This window comes from Lithobates pipiens, unplaced genomic scaffold (assembly GCF_037356315.1).
Source record: "Lithobates pipiens isolate NorthernLeopardFrog02 unplaced genomic scaffold, aLitPip1_a1.2 Scaffold_16, whole genome shotgun sequence".
Classification (NCBI taxonomy): Eukaryota; Metazoa; Chordata; class Amphibia; order Anura; family Ranidae; genus Lithobates; species Lithobates pipiens.
In genome coordinates, this window is record NW_027507748.1 from 384,972,548 (window position 1) to 384,994,807 (window position 22,260).

Sequence of the window (22,260 nt, forward strand, 5' to 3'; positions counted from 1 at the left end):
GCATGTGGAAGGCAATGTCCTTGCCTCGCTGGACAGGGTGGTCAGCAGTAAGGTGCATATTACCGCTGACTCATGGTCCAGCAGGCATGGACAGGGACGTTACCTGTCTTTCACGGCCCATTGGGTCACTCTTCTGGCAGCTGGGAAGAATTCAGGACAAGGTGCAGTAGTGTTGGAGGTTGTTACGCCACCACGCCTCCAAAATGCTACTATTGGTTGTGAAACACACCTCTCTCCTCCACCCCCTCCTCTTCTTCCTCCATGGTCTCTTCCAGTGCTCTGTCCTCAGAACCAGCGTTCCAGGGGCTACGCAAGTACACAGGCAAAACTATGCCATGCCGCGCTTGCGCTGGTTTGTTTGGGGGCAGGGGCAGGCCGAGAGGTGGTTGACGCCACGCCAGCTTAAGCCAGGAATGGTGGTTTGCGACAATGGCACCAACCTCCTCTCCGCCCTCCGACAGGGACAACTGACCCATGTGCCCAGTGTGGCTCACGTCCTTAACCTGGTGGTGCAGCGGTTCTTGGGCAGGTACCCGGGCTTACAGGATGTCCTGAAGCAGGCCAGAAAAGTCTGTGTGCATTTCCGCCGATCATTTAATGCCTGTGCTCAGTTGGCTGAGCTCCAAAAGGAGTTGAACCTGCCCAAGAACCGCCTTATATGTGACATGCCCATCAGGTGGAACTCAACGTTGGCCTTGCTGCAGCGGCTGCACACGCAGCAGAGGGCCATCAATGAGTACCTGTGCGACTACGGAACCAGGACAGGGTCAGGGGAGCTCGGTTTTTTCTCACCATGCCAGTGGGGCATGATCAGGGATGCATGCACTGTCCTGTCACCATTTGAGGAGGCCACAAGGATGGTGAGCAGTGACAGTGCATGCATCAGTGACACTGTACCCTCTTTTCCACCTCTTGGAGCATAAGCTGCGTGGAATAATGGACAGGGCACTTGAGGCAGAACAGAGGAAGGAAGAGGAGGACTTCCTTGCCTCTCAAGGCCCCCTTTATCCAGACAGTGTTCCTGCTGTGCCATCCATCACACAGGAAGAGGATGAGGAGGAGGAGGAGGAGGATGATTGTGTCAGCATGGAGGTGGAGGCTGGCACTCAGCATCAGCAGCAGCAGGAGTCTTGTAGGGACGATTTACAGTCCCAAGAAACCCGTGGACTTGTACGTGGCTGGGAGGAGGTAGCTGCGGATCATGTTGTCCTTAGTGACCCAGAGGACTCCGGACCAAATGCCTCAGCTAACCTATGCTGCATGGCCTCCCTGATCCTGCAAAGCCTGCGGAAGGATCCTCGTATTCTTCGGATCAAGGAGAGGGACCATTACTGGCTGGCCACTCTCCTGGATCCACGGTACAAAGGTAAGGTTGCCGACCTTATCTTGCCGTCGCAGAGGGAGCAGAGGATTAGACATCTCCGGGAGGCCTTGCAGAAAGGTCTGTACAATGCGTTCCCAGAGACTGGGAGGTTACAAACTACTGGTCCTGGACAACGTGTTGCTGAGGCATCGGTCAGAAGGAGCGGTGGAGAAGGTGGTCGTCTGACCGATGCTTTCAGACAATTTTTTAGTCCGCAGCCCCAAGGTATGATTGGTTCCAGCAACCATCGCCAGCGTCTGATTTACATGGTGCAGGAATACCTAGGGGCAAGGTCAGACTTGGACACCTTTCCCACCGAAAATCCTCTGGCTTACTGGGTCTTGAGGATGGATCACTGGCCAGAGCTTGCACAGTATGCAATTGAGCTACTGGCCTGTCCTGCATCCAGCGTTCTTTCGGAACGCACCTTCAGTGCTGCTGGTGGCTTTGTTACCACCGACTCAGTTGATCGACTGACCTTCATCAAGATGAATCAGTCTTGGATCACCCACAGCTACCAAGCACCTGAAGCTGATGCAACCGAATAATTTTTTTAGAAATATCACATCCCTTCAAGACTGCCTATGCTGCTGCTGAGTGACTGTCCTGTTAGGTTGATTGTCTATCATCTTCCTCCTCCGCTGATATGTTGGAAGAACATTTTTGGTTCTGGGTGATGCCACCAGCCCAATTTTTCTGCCCCTGTTTAACAGGGGCGTTAAATTACAATTTTTGATGCAATGCTTTGCAGCAGGGCTCATTCCTGCACTACAACTAGAGTATATGGGAGAGGTTGCAGTGTCGTGGCACCAGCACCAGTGCCTAAGGCCCAATTTTTCTGCCCCTGTTTAACAGGGTCGTTTAATTACAATTTTTGATGCAATGCTTTGCAGTAGGGCTCATTCCTGCACTACAACTAGAGTATATGGGAGAGGTTGCAGTGTCATGGCACCAGCACCAGTGCCTAAGGCCCAATTTACTGCTTTGCAGTAGGGCTCATTCCTGCACTACAACTAGAGTATATGGGAGAGGTTGCAGTGTCATGCAATTTATGATGCAATGCTTTGCAGCAGGGCTCAGCAGGGCTCATTCCTGCACTACAACTAGAGTATATGGGAGAGGTTGCAGTGTTGTGGCACCAGCACCAGTGCCAGCAGCCCAATTTTTCAGGCCCTGTTTAACAGGGGCATGTAATTACAATTCTTGATATAATATTTCACAGGAGGGCCCGTTCCTGTGCCCACCCAGAGTAACTGTGAGGACTTATAGTGTTGTGGCACCAGCACCACAACCACCAAAGGTCAATTTTTCTACCACTGTTCAACAATGGCATGTAATTACAATTCTTGATATAATCGTTCACAGCAGGGCGCTCCAGCACCCACCAAGAGTCACTTTGAGGTCTTACAATGTTGTGGCAAAACCAACACCTTGTTCCACCATTTCTGCAGAGCATATAGGGCAGACCCCTATTTCCAAACATCCAACTTACAAACATCTCCTACTTGCAAACGGAAGGAGACAACAGCAAGTGAGATGAAAAAAGACGGAACGCAAAACAAATTATACAGGGGTGATAACTCTTCCCTATGTTTTCCAAAAAGCTTAAAAATAGATTTTTTGACTGGAGCTACACTTTAAAAATGTACCAGTTGTAAATTACAAACAGATTCTACTTCACACAACAAACCTATACAGTCCCTGTCTTGTTTGCACCGCCTGTATACTGCTGTTCTGAGTATATAGGGCCTTGGGGCCACACGTATTTCCTTTTTTTAGTATGGGTACGGGGTTCCCCTTAATATCCGTACAAGACCCAAAGGGGCTGGTAATGGGCAGGGGGGGCTAGCCATGCCATTTTTCTCAATGATTTTCATCCATATTGCCGGAACCAGATATAAGATTAAAACCGCAAGCAGTTTTAAATGACGTTAAATGTAATTTTGTGCAGGGACTGTTCTAAACACGGGAAACACGTGGCACTTCACAGGCATACTATAGACACCCCCCAGGCACGATATTTAAAGGAATATTTCACTTTTTTTCACTTTAATCGTCATTAAAATCAGTGCTCCCGTCAGTTTTTAAAACTTTTTTTTGCATTGACCCATGTCCCCTGGGGCAGGAGCCAGGTCCCCAAACCCTTTTTAGGACAGTATCTTGCATATTAGCCATTAAAATTAGCACTTTTAATTTCGAACGTTCGAGTCCCATAGACTTCAATGGGGTTCTAACGTTGTTCGGCTCATCCCTACTGGTGACCCCACAATAGGGATGAAGGAAGGGAGTTTAATAAGACATGTGGCCACTCACTAAAATTAGAAGAAAAGAGGTTTATCCTTAAACTGCGTAGAGAGTTCTTTACTGTAAGAGCGGCAAGGATGTGGAATTCCTTTCATCAGGCGCTGATTTCAGTGGGGGGGGGGGGGGAGGGTGGGGTCATCGATAGTTTCAAAAAACTATTAGATAAGCACCTGAACGACTGCAACATGCAAGAATATACAATGTAATTCTGAAACATAATCACACACATAGGTTGGACTTGATGGACTTGTGTCTTTTTTCATCTTACTTACTATGTAACAATGCTATGGTCAGGTCACCAACCCCCAGTGGCCAACTTTTACGCTGGAGGTAGAATTGGTTTCCCTTCTTCCTGCGTTGTCTGGGTTCACTCAGTTTGGAGCTCTTAACTCTTTCTTTTCCACTCAGCCCATCTAGGTCTGAACACCAAAACACGATACAGAAAGATAAAGAGCGTTCTAGGTCTCAACGTCGTCACTCCTCATCAAGCTCTAGATGCCATAGGTCATCCTCCAGGTCTAGGCACCACAGAGATGATCCCAAAACCACATCCAGGTGACACTCTCACCGCCATTTCAGCTGCCCTAAAAGTAAGGCCAGCTGGGTATGTGGGGCCCAAGTCCCTGAAGGCAAGGCGCTCTGGGAGCCATGCTTTTCCAGAGCAGCGAGAGAAGGAGAGGGTGGAAACCAACAAGTGGAAGCACTGGTCAGGAAGGTGGCAAATGAGTCCCTGAAACCATGACTCCTACCATACCCACAACCTTGCAGGCGACAAAGATGTATCCGTTTAGAAGCGAGGATGGGAATCTGGAGTTAGCTCCTTTCATTGATGCAGCCCTAATGAGATTGGTGAGGCACATCACACTCCCACTGGAGGATACTGTATCCTTTAGGGATGGCCTGGAGAGGAAAATTTATAATTAAGTCTCTTTGATATTGTGCCTGCCCAGACAGAACGAGTCGAGGGCTCTCTTACTTCACTTTCAGCACGGCTGGGCAGCCTTGATCAAAGATTATTGGGCTGTCAAAACTGGACATTCAGCATCCCACCCATTCTCCGATTCGTACCCACATCCTTGCCTCACTCAGAAGAGAAATAACAAATCCTCCTGTCCTACTCAGACTCTCTAGTGGCTCAGGGCACTGCAACGCCAGTTCCAATCGACGTAAGGTTTCAAGGAGTCTACTCGCCCCTCTTCATGGTTTTGAAGAAGAACGGCTCCTGGAGACCAGTTATAGATCTAACCCACTTGAATTTTTTCATCAAGAAATAAAAATTCAAGATGGAGACACTACTCACAGTCTGTCAGGCAATCCAGCCAGATGACTGGCTTGTGTCTATAGACCTGAAGGACGCCCACTTCTATGTCCCAATAGCATCAGAGTTCCAGAAATTCCTTCACTTTTCTGTAGATCTGTCACCGTCCCTACTGTGCCTTGCAGACAGCCAGGCATGGTCGCACCTCAAGTGGCTCTGGGTGGTATTGAACTCATGACTGTCTGGCCTTGTGCCTGTTTCTTCTCCAACCTAGGTAAGCCCTTACATAATGAACTGATCAACATGGAGTCTGCAGAGATGTACAGGATGCTCACCTCCCTTGCTCTGCAAGTCTCCAGCCTGGGCCAGACCGTTGCTGAGAAGTCCGCTTGTTTAAAGGCACAGTACACCCAACCCTGGAACCTGCATGTCCGGAACTGTTTGTGATGCCTGAGAAGTTTGATGGGAATCGTGCATCATTCTTGAATTTTAGGATGGATTGTGAGCTGTTTGCTCTTAAGCCAAGGACCTATGCTTCTGACTTTATAAAGGTTTGTGCATCCATCAAGCTGCTCACTGTGCTAATCAAGATATGGGCTTTTTAGCTATTACAGGATAAGAGTCCAGTCTTGGACAGCTGGGAAGCTTTCATGTTTGCTCTGGACTCTTATGCCGCGTACACACAGGCGGACTGTATGGCGTACTTAGTCCGTTGAAACACATTTCAGCGGACAGTCCGCTCGTGTGTGGGCTTCAGCGGACTTTTTCAGCGTGCAGTCTGGCGTACTAAGTATTTCGGATTTTTCTAAATTCTGTCCGTCGTACTTTGGTTTCAGCGGACAATCCGCTCGTCAGTAGGCTAGTTCGACGGACTAAGAATGGCGCATGCTCAGAAAGGATTTACATGGCGGAAGGGTGCTTTGCTGTGTATTGGACTTCCTATTTCTAGTCCCATCGTACGTACGCTTTCGACGGACTGTTTGTGCATCCGTGTGTGGTCAAGTCCGTTCAGTCGAAAGTATGACGGACTGTCCGTCGGATTGTACGACGGACTAAGTACGCCATACAGTCCGCCCGTGTGTACGTGGCATAATATTACAGTTTCTAAGAAAACCAGTGTTCCTAAGTCTGCTCCTAGTTCAGGGACGGGAATACCCTGTACAGATATGACTCCAAGCCACCCCAGTCTGTGCCAAGTTATGGAACCCTAACCCCTCAAAGCCTAGACGCTCCTGAGGTTTTACCCACTCTTACCCTGGATGATGTGGAAGATCGGGTCTATACGGTCTAAGCTGTCTAAGGGAGAGAGAGAGCGGAGGAGAGGCTGTGGACTCTGTTTCTATTGTGGAGTAAGAGGGCACCTCATCTCTCTCTGCCCAACTCGTCCACCTCGGCCAAAGTTTCAGCAAGTGGGTACTACTAGGACCCTTCCTGTCACCCCTGAATCTTTGCCTGCTATCCAGCTTGAAGTTCCTGTGCCCCAGTCTGACGTCCAAGTGCCTGATACCCAGTCTGATGTTCCGGTACCTGCTGCCCGGTCTAATGTCCCTGTGTTGGTGTCCCCGCTACCTCCTGACTGTACATATGCCTTGAATGGCACCATAGTCTGTAAGCAGGACTTGAATATTTTTGATAGCTGGAACTTCTAAAACAAAGAAAGCCCAAAGGAAATAAGCTGTTCCGTGCTCTGAGGGCATTCCTAAGGGGAGGGAACTGTCACGGTCCCTACCGCCAGGAGTGTTCACACCCCAAGTGGCTCTAGGTGGTATTGAGCTCATGACTGTCTGTTCTTGCTCCAGTTTCTTTACCTCTGAGCCACACCTCAGTTCAATTCAGCTTGCTTTCCAGCCATGCCTAGTTTAGCATGAAGTACTGTGGGTGATACTCTGTTTGCACCTGTCACTCCTGGATCAGCTGAGGCAGGTTACCGAATTAGCTGGGTATAAAACCCTGTCTCACTCTGAGGGCTTGGTCAGTTCATTTTCTCATGTTTGCAAAGTGTTCCTGTCTTCTGTTGCAGTGTTGCAGTGTTTCAATTCTGACCTCGGCTTCAGACCCTGACTTTGTTTATCGTTATCCCGATTTCTGAAATCCCTGACTGTGGCTTTACCTTGACTATCCCTTGGCTATTCCTGTCAAACCCCCGTGCACACATTCACAGTCCAGGTAGCTTATCTTTTTGTTACCGTGGGTTGTGTGTATTTGCAAAGGTGCAAAGGTGAGCGTACATCTCTGCGCCATGGACTCCAACATAGGTAAGCCCTTAAAAGATCAAGTCCACCTGCAAATTCATCTGTCTCCCCTTCAGGCTTATGACACCACCTCATGTGTTTTCAAAACTCTTGTTGGCTGTCGTGGCACTGATCAGGACCAGAGGTATCCATCTTTATCGACGACCTGCTGTTGTTATCTTGGGACAGGGAGCAGTTGCTAGTCTACAGATCAAGTCATCTCTACTCTACTCGAATTCGGCTGGCTACTGAACTTGCAAAAGAGTCACCTAGAACCTACACAGGTCCTGATATTCCTTAGGCTCAATTCGATACACTCAAAAGCACCATCTCCTTGCCCCTGGAAAAAAATTCCAGCAATCCAGGACAGAGTTTGGCTTGCAATGTCCGCCTCACAGTGCCTAAAAATCATCGGCACCATGGTAGCTACAACACCCATGATGAAGTGGGCACAGTGGAAAATGCGGCCCTTCCCTCCAGCAGTGGAACCCAGGGCGGGAGAGCCTTCCTTGGTGATTACAGCGGAAGAACCTCCTCAACTGTCACTCCATTGCACCTGTTTCTTGGATCACCATCACAATAGATGCCAGCAACAGGGGCTGCGGGGCTCTCTGCTTGACAGAGGTAGCCCAAGGCATGTGGAGCTTTCCTTCTCACAGGATGTTGTGGAACTCTGGGCAGCGTTCTGCACTCTACAGGCCTTTCACCACTTAGTGGTGGGAGCCTCAGTCCTCCTAAGACTGGACAACACAATGGCAGTCTTATACATCAAGAGACAGGGAGCTACTCTCAGTCTCTCCCTGTTGAAGAAAGTAGAGCCTATCATGACCTAGGCCCAGATGAACCTGGCCAACCTAACAGCTATCTATCTCCCCGGAGTCCGGAACGTTCAGGCAGACTTTCTGTCGACACAAGGACACAAGGATAAAAGAAATACATTATAAATTAATGACTAAATGGTACTACGTTCCATCTAAAATGCATACATTAATCATGACCTATCACCTTTATGCTGGAGAGAATGTGGGAAGGAGGGAACCCATGCTCATATAGGGTGGCAGTGTAGCTCAATCCAGCTATATTGGGAAGAAGTGCTGGACTTGATTAAAAAGATTGATGGGACAGAAATAGAATTGGATGCCTGGAAATGTTTGTTCCACACGATTGGGAGTTCCAGGAAAAAGTATAGAGCAGCACTCACTCCATTTCTGCTGAATGCAGCGAAAGTATTAATCCTGAAACACTGGAAAATAAAGGAAATGCCAAGGATAAAGGATTGGTTTAGAGAAATAGATAGAATGAGAACTATGGAAGAATTAATGTGCCTTCAAAAGGGAGCAGGAATAAGATCTCAGGATACTTGGAAGAAATGGCTAGAATTTAAACAGTCTCCGATTTACATGGGAATTATGGGGAATGGAGGGAGCACCCAGGGGCTTGTCCCCAAAAAAAAAAAAAAGAAAAAAAAAGGAGGACGGACTGACGAAACAGAGCTGTAGCTTCTAGATACTGTCTCAGAGCTTTCCCAATATCTAGGGGCTGAACACTGGAATCTCCGGTTGATCTAAGCATTGGAAGAGCACTGGCCTGATTATCGTGAAAAATAGATGATACTTTGGGGTTTGAACCCAGCATAGAAATCAGGGAAAAAGGTCAGAAATGGCTCCTTGCATCCCAGAGAGCTGATTTCGGAGACCCTCTCGGCCGATGTTATAGCCACCAGGAAGCCAACTTTTAGTGAAAGTTCCTTAATAGAGAACTGATCTGTGTGTTCCATCCTTCTTCCTGAGAAGAAATCCAGGACAAAGGTAAGATCCCACTTAGAAAATCTTGGCTTTCTCTGAGGCCTGAGCCTTATTGCTCCTCTGAAGAACTGCCAATTTAAGAGTGTGTCTAGCACAGGATACGTCCGTGAAGACCAAAATTGCAGAAACTTGAACCTGCAATGAGCTGACTGATAAGGAGAGATCCAAGCCGATTGTACGAAGTTCAGGATATCATGTATTTTTGGGTTATTGCAAGACCCTGCAGTGAAGGAGGTGTAGTCTGCAAATTTTTTCCAAATCCTCTGGTAAACCCTGTTGGTGCCTGCACTTCTGGCATTCAATAACGTGGAGAGGGCCCTATTTGAACAGCCTAGGGCCTCCAGCCTTGCCCTCTCAAAAACCAAACCATCAGGTGCAGATGGTCCGGGAATGGTTTCCCCTTGCGATACAAGATCTTTGGAGGGCAAAGGAACTGGGTCCCGGAAGCTGAGTTGCATCAGCAGGTGAAACCATGGCCTGTTTGGCCAGTACGGGACTATTGCCACTATCTCTGCTTCTTCCATCCTGAGCCTCGACAGAATTGACAGGAATGACAGGAACAGGAGAAAGGCATAGGCCTTGTGGAATCTCCATTGGTCTGTCAGAGCATCTACCCCAAAAGACCGCGGACAACAAGACCTCAGGACAAGACAGGACCCACTTGAAGACTTTGGGGTGGAGAGCCCACTCGTTGTCTTCTAGAGAAACTCTCTATTTTAAATCGTTTTTATTAAATTTTTCACATTAAAAAAAAAAAAAAAATCTTACATACTTTGCAAAACAATTTGCAAATCATTCATAATACTACTCAACATTTTCAAGGTTCACATAAATACATAACAAAATTTATATTAGTTACATGACTGGATCGATCCTTTAACATACGTTTGAATTAAAAATAAAATAATGCTTCACCACGGCATATCCTCTTAGTTCTCCTGTGCCATCTAAGTTACTAACTATCAAAAAGAAAGAAAAAAAAAAAAGAGGAAAGGGGAGCATGAAAGAGAGGAGAAAAAGGTAAAACCTGGAGGCATGCCCATTCCCCTATCTCCATAAAAACAGGGGGAAAAAAGGGGGAGGGGAAGGGGGGGAGTGAAAGGGAGGGAATTTTCCAAGTCAATTACCCCACGTAACCCCTGTCTATTTATCTTTTACTTTCAAGGAGAGAGAATCTAATCTCTCTACCCCAGTGTTATCCACCTTCATGTTGTGAAAGAGAGAGAGAGAGAGAAAGAGAGAAAGAGAGAAAAAAAAAAGGAAGAAAGGTGGGGAAGTTATCCATCCCCCAGTGACCTACATTACTCCATTATAAATCATACTATAAACCATACTGTTCTCTTCTTACCTGTGACTATTTTTCCTACTTTCGAGGTGTAGAGAGGAGGGATTCCTCTCCCTCTATCCCCATTACCATCCTCCTTTAATTTGTGCAAAGGAGTTGATGACCAGCAAGATGAGAGGTCAGGACAGCAGGCAGGCTGGAAACTGGATCAGCTGATATCAAGACACCACACAGCTGGATGTTGGAATAGGCACACAGCAGATCAGCCCTGAGGGATATGGAGCACAGACCGGTACAGGCAAACTGGGTCATACACAGGCAGGAGATATCGGAACAGATGCAGAAGCCAAGGCAGGTTGGGATACAGGCTGGTATAGTAACAGGTGGACAGTGTGGTAATCAAAGGAGCAGGCAGGATCAAGGTCAAGGACAAGCTGAGGTGGGGTACAGGAAGAAGGCAGGAAGAGTCAAAGGCAAGCCAGGTCAAGACACAGGAACAGATTTCTGAAGCAGATTACAGGTAGCAGGGGTCACGGGAAAGCTGATCAGACAGCACTGGTCTTGTTTACAAGCCCTGTTTAAATACCTCGTTTGGTGCTGGAAATCAAATATAGGGCCCAATTTTCTTGAAGGACATGCCAGCTTTAGGTTTGTTGTGGATAGCCATACCTGGTTGCCAGGTCCCAGGATTAATTCTCCTTGTTTCTTTTTAGTGAAGATCCTTTTGTTGTACTCCTTTGTTTTGGTCATAGTTTTGGTCATAGTTTCCTGTAGCAGTTTGTTGTTACAGCTGAAGAAGTTCATTGCTTCAGAGACTGCAGGAACTGAACATTCTGGAATGGTGCCTGGCAGGAAGGATGGATGGAAGCCGTAATTAGCAAAAAATGGAGCCTCTTTAGTATCAGAATGAGAGGAGACCCAGTCATCCTGTAAGAAAGAAGAAAAGTAGTGCAGGTACTGCTCTAGGGTTTGGTTGGTTCTGTTTACTTTTTTGTCTGCGAATGATATGCCAAAGAGAAAGATTGTTCAATTTCCAGGGATCCACATAAGGATCCACATAAGACTTTCCAGAACCTGGAGGTGAACTTCACCCCGCAATCGGACATGATATTGGCTGGAACTCCATGAAGCTTTATGACTTCTTTAATGAAGACTTGTGCTGTTTCTGCAGCTGAAGGTGTCCCCATTGGTATAAAATTAGCCATTTTTAACAGTCTATTTACCACAACAAAGATGGTAGTAAAGGTCTCTGCTGGGGGAAGCTCCACAATAAAACCCATTGAGATCATTCTCCACGGTCTCTCTGGGACGGACAATGATTTCAGCAAACCCAAGCCTTGACTTTGCTATTTTATTTCGGATGCAGATGGTGCAGGATTCCACATATCTTCTAGTCACATACTACCTGGGCCACCAGAACATGCATTGCACAAGTTCAGCAGTCTTTGAGGTGCCAAAGTGACAAGCTAACTTGTGATCATGACAGAGTTCCAATACCGCAACCCTTAAATCCCTAGGTACAACAATTTTGTCCTCATGCCATAATAGACCATCTTTCACCTGTAAGCTGGTTTCTGGGGAGAAGGCAGTTTCCGAGGAGGCTTGTTTGACCTATGACAGTAAGTCTTCCTGTAACACAAGAAAGTTCCTTGAGAACAGGATGGTGTCCGGGGATGTGGCTTCTTCAGAGTAATTGAACATGCAGGATAATACGTCAGGCTTTGGGTTCTTTGACCCAGGTCTATAAGTTATGTGAAATAAAAATCTGGAGAAAAATAGTGCCCATCTGGTCTGATGTGGCTTTAATGTCTTCACTTTCCTCAGATACTCCAAATTCTTAAGATCTTTGTAGACCAGAATTGGATGTACCGCTCCTTCTAATAAATACCGCCACTCTTCCAGTGCCGCTTTGATAGCCGGGAGCTCTCGGTTCCCTACATCTTAGTTCCTTCCGTCTGCCAACAATTTGCGGGAGAAAAATACAGCTGGGTATAGTAGTTTGGACCCTTGCCATTGTGAAAGTACTGCTCCGACCGCCATTTCAGATGCATCCACTTCAAGAACAAATGGCAGAGCCGGGTTAGGATGTTTCAAGATGGATGTAGACGTGAACAATTTCTTCAGGGTTTCAAAGGCGGCTTGAGCTTCAGAAGACCAGTGGAATTGGATGCCTTGCCTGGTTAATTCTGTGATGGGGGCAATGATGGCAGAAAACCCCCTAATGAATTTTCGGTAGAAATTGTCAAATCCGATAAAACGTTGGATTGCTATTTTGTCTGCAGGAGTTGGCCAGTCCAGGATAGTGGTAACTTTCTGAGGGTCCATTTAAATGCCTAAATGCCTTCAACTGAGATAATCAGCCCAAAAAATGTGATGCTCTGTAGTTCAAATTCGCATTTCTCTGGTTTGGCATATAGGCCATGCTGCCGAAGCTGCGTCAACACACTCTTGACATGCCTGCAGTGGTCATCCAATAAGGACAAAAAGATTAGGATATTGTCTAGGTATACCATGATGAACAGGTCTAGGTAATCTCGGAAGATGTCTTTGACAAAATGTTGGCAAGTGGACGGGGCATTACATAGACCAAATGGCATGACCAGGTATTCGAAATGCCAGAATCGGGTGCGGAAAGCTGTTTTCCACTCATCCCCTTCTCTTATGCAAACCAGGTGTTAGGCTCCCCGAAGATCCAGCTTAGTGAAGATAATCGCAGCTCCAAGCCTTTGAAATAACACGGGTGCCATAATCAGTGGGTATCGATTTTTTAACAATGATCTTGTTTAACTCCCGATAATCTACACAGGGATGGAAGGTGTGATCTTTGTTTTCAACAAAGAAAATGCCTGCACCTGCTGGAGAGATGGATGGGGGAATAAATCCCTTCTTCAAATGATCATCAATGTATTCTCTCAGTGTGACCAGTTTTAGTTCAGTTAGGCAAAAGATTCTCCCAAAAGAAACTTTGGCCCCTGGCAGGAGCTCGATCAGGCAGTTATAGGACCTGTGGGGAAAAAGGGTCTCCGCACCCTTCTTACTGAACACGTCCAAGAAATCACGATAAACTACTAGGACTAATTGGCACAAATTTAGCATCAGAGTCCAGACAGAGCAAGGGTGAGGAGTTGCCTGTGACCTTTTGTAGACAGTGTTGCTGACAATAAGTAGAAGGGAACTTGATTTCCCTGGTGACCCAGTTGATGTGAGGATTGTGGGCCTGTAACCAGGGCATGCCTAGGATGATAGGAAATAGAGGTGAAGAGATGGCATCCAGGCATAGTAATTCTTGGTGGAGATTGGAAATGGAGGATGCCCATGAAACAGTTTTTTGAGTGACCTGACCTGATTTGACGGTGGTCCCATCGGCCAGATGTACAAATAGTCCCTGGGTTTTTGTAGTGAAATCATGTGTTTAGCTACAAAGGACAAGTCCATAAAGCAACTGTAGGCTCTGGAATTAATAATTGTGGACACCGGGATGTTCCTTCCTGGGAGCTGTAACATGATGGGAAGAGTGAGATGAGAAGACTGGTTGGGTAAAGCATAATTATGAGTAGATGAGACTGATAGGCACTTACGTAGTTTCGCTGGACAAGATCTCATGTAATGCCCCTGGCTCTCCACAATACATTCACAGATTGTGCTGTCGACAGTGCTGGTGCTCTTCTGCAGTGAGGGAAGGACGTAGCAAGCCCACTTGCATGGGCTCAGATGTATCAGGAGCAGGAACTACCGGAGCTGGAGGAGCCTGACTGGGGAAGCTGGAAACTTTGGGTAACATGCAAGTTGGACGATATTGTCCTGAGGATCTCTTGGATTGACATTATCTCAGACACCGATCGATCTGTATTGAGAGGTTGATAAGAGTGTCCAGGGTACCCCTACCCGTGCTAGCTTATCCTTTCTGACAGGCCCATACGGAATTGGTAATGGAGAGCAGCGTCTTTCCAATTTGTGTCAGAACTCCAATGCCTGATTTCAGCCATATAGTCCTCAGCCTGTCTGTGGCCCTGCTGGAGGGAATGTAATGCTGTTTCAGCGGTGGCAGTTTGCTGGGGGTCCTCGTCAGTGTTGCCAACTCCCTGAAGTGAAATTTACTGTGAGAATGGAAAAATTTAAAAAATGGCACCAATTTTTTACTGGCGAAAAATTGTGAAATTTACTAACAGATCCACATTCTTTACTGACACTGCAAAAAAGTACCTAAAATTACTGTTTTTAGTGCTAAACAGTTCAAATCAATATTTTAACTATAAACACATAGTTAGTATCATTGGCAATATGTTTAAATTAAACAAAAGTCAAAAAACATATTTCTTCATTGACATGAAGGCCAGGTTACTATAATCCAGCCAGCACAGAGTTATGCCTTACATCAGAGTGTTCAGGATTCCCCCTTACAGTACAAGGGAACTCTCATGTAAAGGGGAACGCTGCAGATCATGATGTAAGGGGGAACTCTGATGTGGGGGGGGGCTCTGGTGAATAGAGATCATGTTCCGTAGAGTGAATACACTAAAATAAGGGGGGTTACTATATCAGTGACCCCTTACAATATTGTATTTACTCCCCTCATTACATCAGTGACCCCCTCAGACTGGACTGGTGGCGCTGTCATTGACCCCCTCCCTGATGCACTGTGTAGGGCTCATTCAGATGGCTCCAGCGTGGTGACTCTGGTTTTATTCTATAGTCTCCTCTCCACATTCTACACATGTCTGTCTCTGCCCGTAACCCCCATCCCAGCGGCGCTCTCACTCTTGACTCCTTTCTAGGAGGTGTTTTCTAACACACCTGGATGTTGGAATAGGCACACAGCAGATTGGCCCCGAGGGATATTGAGAACAGGTACAGGCAAACTGGGTCATACACAAGCAGGAGATATCAGAACAGATGCAGAAGCCATGGCAGGTCTGGGTACAGGCCGGGTCAGTAACAGGCGGACAGCGTGGTAATCAAAGGAGCAGGCAGGATCAAGGTCAAGGACAAGCTGAGGTCGGGTGCAGGCAGAAGCCAGGAAGAGTCAAAGGCAAGCTGGGTCAAGACACAGGAACAGATTTCTGAAGCAGGTTACTGGTATCAGGGGTCACGGGAAAACTGCAGATCTGACAGCACTGGTCCTGTTCACAAACCCTGTTTACATAGCTAGTTTTGGCGATGGGAATCGCGCGCGTGGCTCTCAAATGTGCACCAGCCCGGCCAGAAGCAGGATTTCCTCTGAAGTGCACATCCTAACACCGAATCTCTCCTCTTTTACATCCCCCCATACCTCCCTTCTACTCCTAAGACCACTCCACACCTCCCTTCTACTCTTTAGACCACCCCACACCTCCCTTCTCCTTATTAGACCACCCCACACCTCATTTCTCCTCCTCGGACCACTCCACGCCTCCCTTTTCCTTCTCAGACCCTTTTTGACAGGAGCTAGAAAAGATTTTTTGACTGTTCTGATTCTGCAGTCTAAGCACTGCAAGATTAAGTGTAGCTTGGTAGACAGTGACTCAAAAAAGAACATGGATGTTCGAATGTAGATTTTAGAAAACTTTAATACAAAATAATGTGTTCTGATCATAACAGATGAACGACCTTATAAAGGCAAAAAAAAAAAATCATAGTGTGTCTAAAGCTGGCCATAGAAAATCTGCAGATAATCTATAGGTGTATGGCCAGCTTTACTCCAGCAGAATATAGCGCTTGTGATGAATGGAGACTATAGCATGAAGAAGAAGAGTGGGACAAACTATATAGAGCATTCCATAGCTAAGGATTAAGGAGATGACAAAATGAAAGTCAAACAACAATACATGTGAAATACACAGGGCCAGAATACACAGGGCCAGGACAGGGGGAGGGGGGCAGGAGGGACACCTGCCCTGGGTACTCGCTATTTGTGCAGTGCCGTAAGGGGAGCTGGAAGCTCTTCAGTCTTCCTCACACTGCTAGGAGTGACTGCAGTGTTACTCCAGTCAGCTGGGCTTTTATCCATCCAGACTGTGGCAGTACTCTGTTACTTCACCTCCAGTATTAGCCCTGTGCTCTCTGCCACATTAGCCCTATGCTTTCGACATGTGGCGTAGGGCCGAAGTTCCCAATGTTACATCAGTGTTGGTGCAAGTCCCAAAATGCACCCAGCATTTGACCATGCCCATAAAATATTTCCTCATACCATTTTTTTTGGGGGGGGGGGGGGGGTGTTAAAAAAATGATGGGCCCTGTGTGCCACTACACCACTGATGAAGGGTGAGCTTTAGCTTTGTAGTAAGGGGAGGGGTGGTTGTTCAGAATTGAGAGAAGAGCACTGTACTGGCATGTGGGGGAAAAGCTTTGCAGTGGTGTTTCTTCCTGTGACACCAAACTCAGGGACAGTTTTTCTCCTTTTTCGTTGACACCACTGACAAGGCTATTTTTGTTTTTCAGCGACGCCACTGACTCAGGGACATTTTTTCATTTCAGTGATACCACCAACCCAAAGACATTTTTTCCTTTGTCACATATTTGTGCACCTATTTTAAACTTCTCACTGGTACGATTTCATTGTATGCCACAAAAGTAACAAACATTTTGGCACTTGCCACTATTGGCTCGCTGTCCCCTTCCATAGTTACATAGTCGGTAAGGTTGAAAAAAGAAACCAATCCATCCAGTCCAACCTGTGCGGGTGTTTATTTTAATAGTAAAGCATATATCCCTGTATGTTGTGATAGTTAAGATGCCCATCTAATAGTTTTTTAAACTATCGATGCTCGCTGCTGACACCACTGCTTGTGGAAGAGAATTCCACATCCTTACTTCTCTGACAGTAAAGAACCCTCTACGCTTACAATTACAGTTAAATTGCTTCTCTTCCAATCCTAGTGAATGAGTGCATGTCTTTTTAAACTCCCTTGCACTGAAAAGTTTTTTAACTATGCTAAAGTCACCAGTAAAGTATTTGTATATTGCTATCATATCCCCTTTGAAGCTTCTCCTCTTCAGAGAGAATAAGTTCAATGCTTGTAGTATTCCATGCAACGGTGGGGGGGCTGGGATTGGTTGCAGTTTCCCATCTTCTCTCTGGGCACTTTTTTACCTTGTAGTAACACGATAGGGAGACACCACCATCAATGCTTATCTTACCTCAAAGCACTATACACACACATTAGCAGATTGCAGTGCCATTCGTTTTTTCAATGATACACTGATGCAAGTCAAAGCACCTCTGACACAAATTCATTGTAGTGTGCCACAACACATGGCAACATAGTACTGTACCCTCTGGTGTGCTGTGTTGGAAAAAATGGCGCATGTCAGTTTTTTTTGTATATTCTGCTGCTTTAGGGCCGGTTCACACAGCGAGGCGCGGCGAGGCGTCTCCGACTTGCCTCGCCGCGACCTGCGGGGACCTCAGCGGCGACTTGCAGAGGACTTCTGTATAGAAGTCAATGCAAGTCGCCCCCGAAGTCGCCCAGAAGTAGTACAGGAACCTTTTTTCTGAGTCGGAGCGACTCGAGTCGCTCCTCTCAGAACGGTTCCATTGTACAGAACGGGGGCGACTTGCGGGAGCGAGGCGAGGCGAGCCGTGTCGCCTCGCATCGCCTCGCTGTGTGAACCGGCCCTTAGTGGCCCATTTGTTTGAAAGCACTGCCATAGTGCAATGCAAGTTAACGTACAATATAATTCATGTGAGGTAATGCAATGCCTCAAAGCAGACAAGTCTGAATGGGCCTTAAGCACAGAACCTGCCTGGCTGAGAAGGTTAATGGAAGTAACAACTGAAGTTAAATACTTTAGCAAGTTAACCCAGATGCAGATATGTATTTGAGCTGAGTATTTAGTTGTTTGCCTAAAGTTCTGCTTTAATGTAGTCATATTCCTCACTGAACTTTATGTATTAAGTTTTTAATAAACATATGGAGCACAGAGAAACTAAACATATAGGAGGTGATTTACTAAAACTGGAGCACTCAGAATCTGGTGCAGTTGTAGATGGTAGACAGTTTATAACTTCAGCTTGTTCAATTAAAGAGGAAGTATGATGAAGTAAGATGAGTTTACTTCCTCTTTCATTCCCTGCAAAGGTAAAGCATAATGGACTACTATGCATCGCATAGTAGTCCATTATGTGTCACTTACCTGACACAGGAGCCAGCGATGTTACCGCTGTCCCTTGTAGTCCGGCGCATCCATCTTCTCGGTGGGTCTCGCTGCTCTGCCGCTGTCATTCGGCGAGGCCCACCGATGACGTCACTCCCGCATGCGCACGGGAGCCGCCACTCGCGCCATATTGCCATTGACCGCGACGCGCCCAGTGCGCCTGCGCACCGCTGTCTACGGCGCAAACGCCGTAGACAGTGGTGCCTGTCTTTCGGAAAATATCTCCTAAACCGTGTAGGTTTAGGAGATATTTCTTGGACCTACAGGTAACCCTTAACCCTTTCCCGCCGAGCGTACGCAGATATGCGTACTCGGCTTCCGGGGGTTATACCGGGATGATGCCCGCACCTGCAGGCGATTGGCTATCCAGGCATAACAACTGATGCGGCTAAAAGCCGCTCGGCTGTTATGCCGGAGGAGCGGGAGGGGACGCGGGAGGAACTGGAACGAAGCCGTAATCACCTCATCGTAACCACGGAAGCGACGTCATGACGTCACTTCCCGTTTACTCGGCTGCCAATGGCGCCGGTTTTAAAAAAATATCCGGTATTCAGAATCGCCATTTTCGGCGATCTGAATACATTGAAGTGTAAAGGAGGGGTGGGGGGTCTTTTAGACCCCCGATCCCTCCATAAAGAGGACCTGTCACCACCTATTACTGTCACAAGGGATGTTTACATTCCTTGTGACAGCAATAAAAGTGATAAATTTTTTTTTTTTTTTTAAACAATTTAGTCATTTTAAAATAAATAAAATAAATAAAAAAAAAAAAATAATTTTTTTAAAGCGCCCGCCGTCCCCGCGAGCTCGCGAAGCAAAGAAAACGCATACGGAAGTCGCGCCTGCGTATGTAAACGGTGTTTAAATTACACATGTGAGGTATCGCCGCGATCGTCAGAGCGAGAGCAATAATTCTAGCACTAGACCTCCTCTGTAACGCTAACCTGGTAACCGTAAAAAAAAAGCGTCGCCTATTGAGATTTTTAGGTACCGTACTTTGTCATCAATCTACAAGTGCACGCAATTATAAAGTGTGACATGTTTGGTATCTATTTACTCGGCGTAACATTATCTTTCACATTACGCAAAAAAATTGGGCTAATTTTACTGTTTTGTTTTTTTTTTATTCATGAAAGTGTCCCTTTTCCCAAAAAGTTGCGTTTAAAACACCACTGCGCAAATACCGTGTGACATAAAATATTGCAACAATCGCCGTTTTATTCTCTAGAGTCTCTGCTAAAAAAATATATATAATGTTTGGGGGTTCCAAGTAATTTTCTAGCAAAAAATATGGATTTTAACTTGTAAACACCAAATTCCAAAAATAGGCTTAGTCATGAAAGGGTTAATCTAGGCTTACCTGTAGATTTACAACCACTTTAAGCTTTAAAAATAAAACCTGGAAGCCAATTGGTTTTCTATGCAGAACTGCACCAGATTTTGCACCAAGCTGTTTCAGTAAATAACCCCCATAGTTCCATAAGTATAAAGTATGTTTGAAACATGTAACATAATAAATGTGTTAATTACAATTTAGTAATGCAATTACAGTGCATACAGAAAGTATTCACAATGCCTAACTTTTTCCACATTGTGTTTTGTTACAACCTAATTCCAAAAGGGATTAAATTCATTATTTTCCTTAAAATTCTCCAAAAAATACCCCAACATGAAAGAAGTTTTTTTTTAAATCTTTGCAAATGTATATAAAAAAAAACAAAAAAAACAAAACAAAAAAAATCACATGTACATAAGTATTCACAGACTTTGCCATGACACGCAGAATTTAGCTCAGTTGCTTCCTATTTCCACTGATCATCCTTGAGATGTTTCTACAACTTAATTGGAGTTTACCTGTGTTGAATTCAGTTGATTGGACATGATTTGTAAAGACACACACCTGTCTATATAAGGTCCCACAGTTAATAGTGCATGTCAGAACACAAACCAAAACAAGCCATGAAGTCCAAGGAATTGTATTGAGGCACAGATCTGGGGAAGGGTACAGAAATATCTCAAATATTTCTCCATCACCCATAATTAGAAGAAGTTTGGAACCACCAGGACTCTTCCTTGAATGGGCTGCCCGGGGAAAGATGAATGCAGCAATGTACAGAGACATCCTTGATGAAAACCTGCTCCAGAGTGCTCTGGACCTCAGGCTGCGGTGAAGGTTAACCAATGACCCTAAGCTCACAGCCAAGATAACAAAGGAGTGGCTACAGGACAACTCAGTGAATGTCCTTGAGTGGCCCAGCCAGAGCCCAGACTTGAACCTGACCGAACATCTATGGAGAGATCTGAAAGTGACTGTGCACCAGGGGTGGACTGACCATTAAGCCATTCGGGCACTGCCTGAGGGCCCTGGGCCACTAGGGGTCCCCATTAGGGTTTCCAGCGTCAGTAAAACCAGGGACAGTATGTAAAAATCTATGTTTTTTTTTTTACATCTGCCTCTGAAATGTCCCTTACCGACATCCTATTGGTCTACAAATCCTGAGATTATAGCTGCCCCACCTCTCCAGTAACTTCTCAGCCAATAGAAACATATCTGTGTATACTGTGTGTACATGTATGTGTAACCTGTGTGATTGTATACTGTGTGTGTGTTTGTGTATACTGTGTGGCCCCATAGTCTCTGATTGCCTGGGGCCCCATAATCTCCTATTGCCTGGGGGCCCCTTGAGTTGTCAGTCCACCCCTGCTGTGCACCAACACTCCCCATCCAACATGATGGAGCTTGAGAGGTCCTGCAAAGAATAATGAGAGAACTGCCCAAAAATAGGTTTCCTCGCTTGTACCCAAAAAGACTTGAGGCTGTAATTGGTGCCAAATGTGCTTCAACAAAAAGTATTGAGCAAAGGCTGTGAATACTTATGTACATGGGATTTTATTTTTGGTTTTTAAATTTTTAATAAATTTGCAAAGGTTTCAAACAAACTTTGTCTTTATGGGGTATTGTTTGTAGAATTTTGAAGAAAATACTGAATTTAATCAATTTTGGAATAAGGCTGTAACATAACAAAATGTGGAAAATGTGAAGTGATGTGAATACTTTCCGGATGCACTGTAGCTCATTCTCTTTGCAACCCAAATATGACCTTAGCATATATATAGTATATATCATACAATTGGGATAGCACAAACCTGGACATTTACAGTCAATATGCAGGGGAATACACCGTTTCCAATATATAATCAAAGAAAAGGTAATATAATCTGCAGCACCTTGTAAATGTATTTGAAATTAATTGCTTGTATCTTTATCTGTACAACAGTTTTGCACCTGTGAAGGTCCTTACTCAAGTACAAGTATGAAAAACGTTTGATACAACACTCAGATAAAGTATATGAAAAGCCAAAAAGAGTACCTATAAAAGAAACAAAAGAAAATAAAATTATTGTTAATAAACTATTACAAAAAAAATGTAAATACAATTCTTATTTAACACCTTGGGTGCAATCGTATCAAAGAAATGCACTTGACCTCTTTGTTGTAACCTCAGTTCTCTAGTCCCCCCTTTCTTAGAGCAGGGAATATGATCAATCACAGTAATTGGGACTGTGGAGATCATATTGAATATTTTTGTTGCGAAAACCTATCCTTAACCATTTGGGTTGTTTCACCTATGTATTACAACTCACAAAGACATTTGAGGATATATACTACATAGATGCATTGATAGGTATAGTATCCCTTGATGTTTATCAATCCACCCATGTGTGAATGTGTAAATGAAGTGCCTTTAAACATACTAGAACTTTGCACACATGATAGCACACATAAGATCCATTTACTTTCACTCCCAAAAATGTGGGTATCCCTACTACTCTTTCCCCACGATAATCTGCTTTCAATTAACATGTGCCTAAAATTCCTC

General features: G+C 45.5%; 1 protein-coding gene across 1 annotated transcript in view; it reads right to left on the reverse strand.

The window, feature by feature from the left end:
• LOC143983030 (multidrug and toxin extrusion protein 2-like) overlaps positions 1-22,260 on the reverse strand; it is a 197,111-nt gene that overhangs the window by 90,496 nt on the left and 84,355 nt on the right. The window lies entirely within an intron of this gene.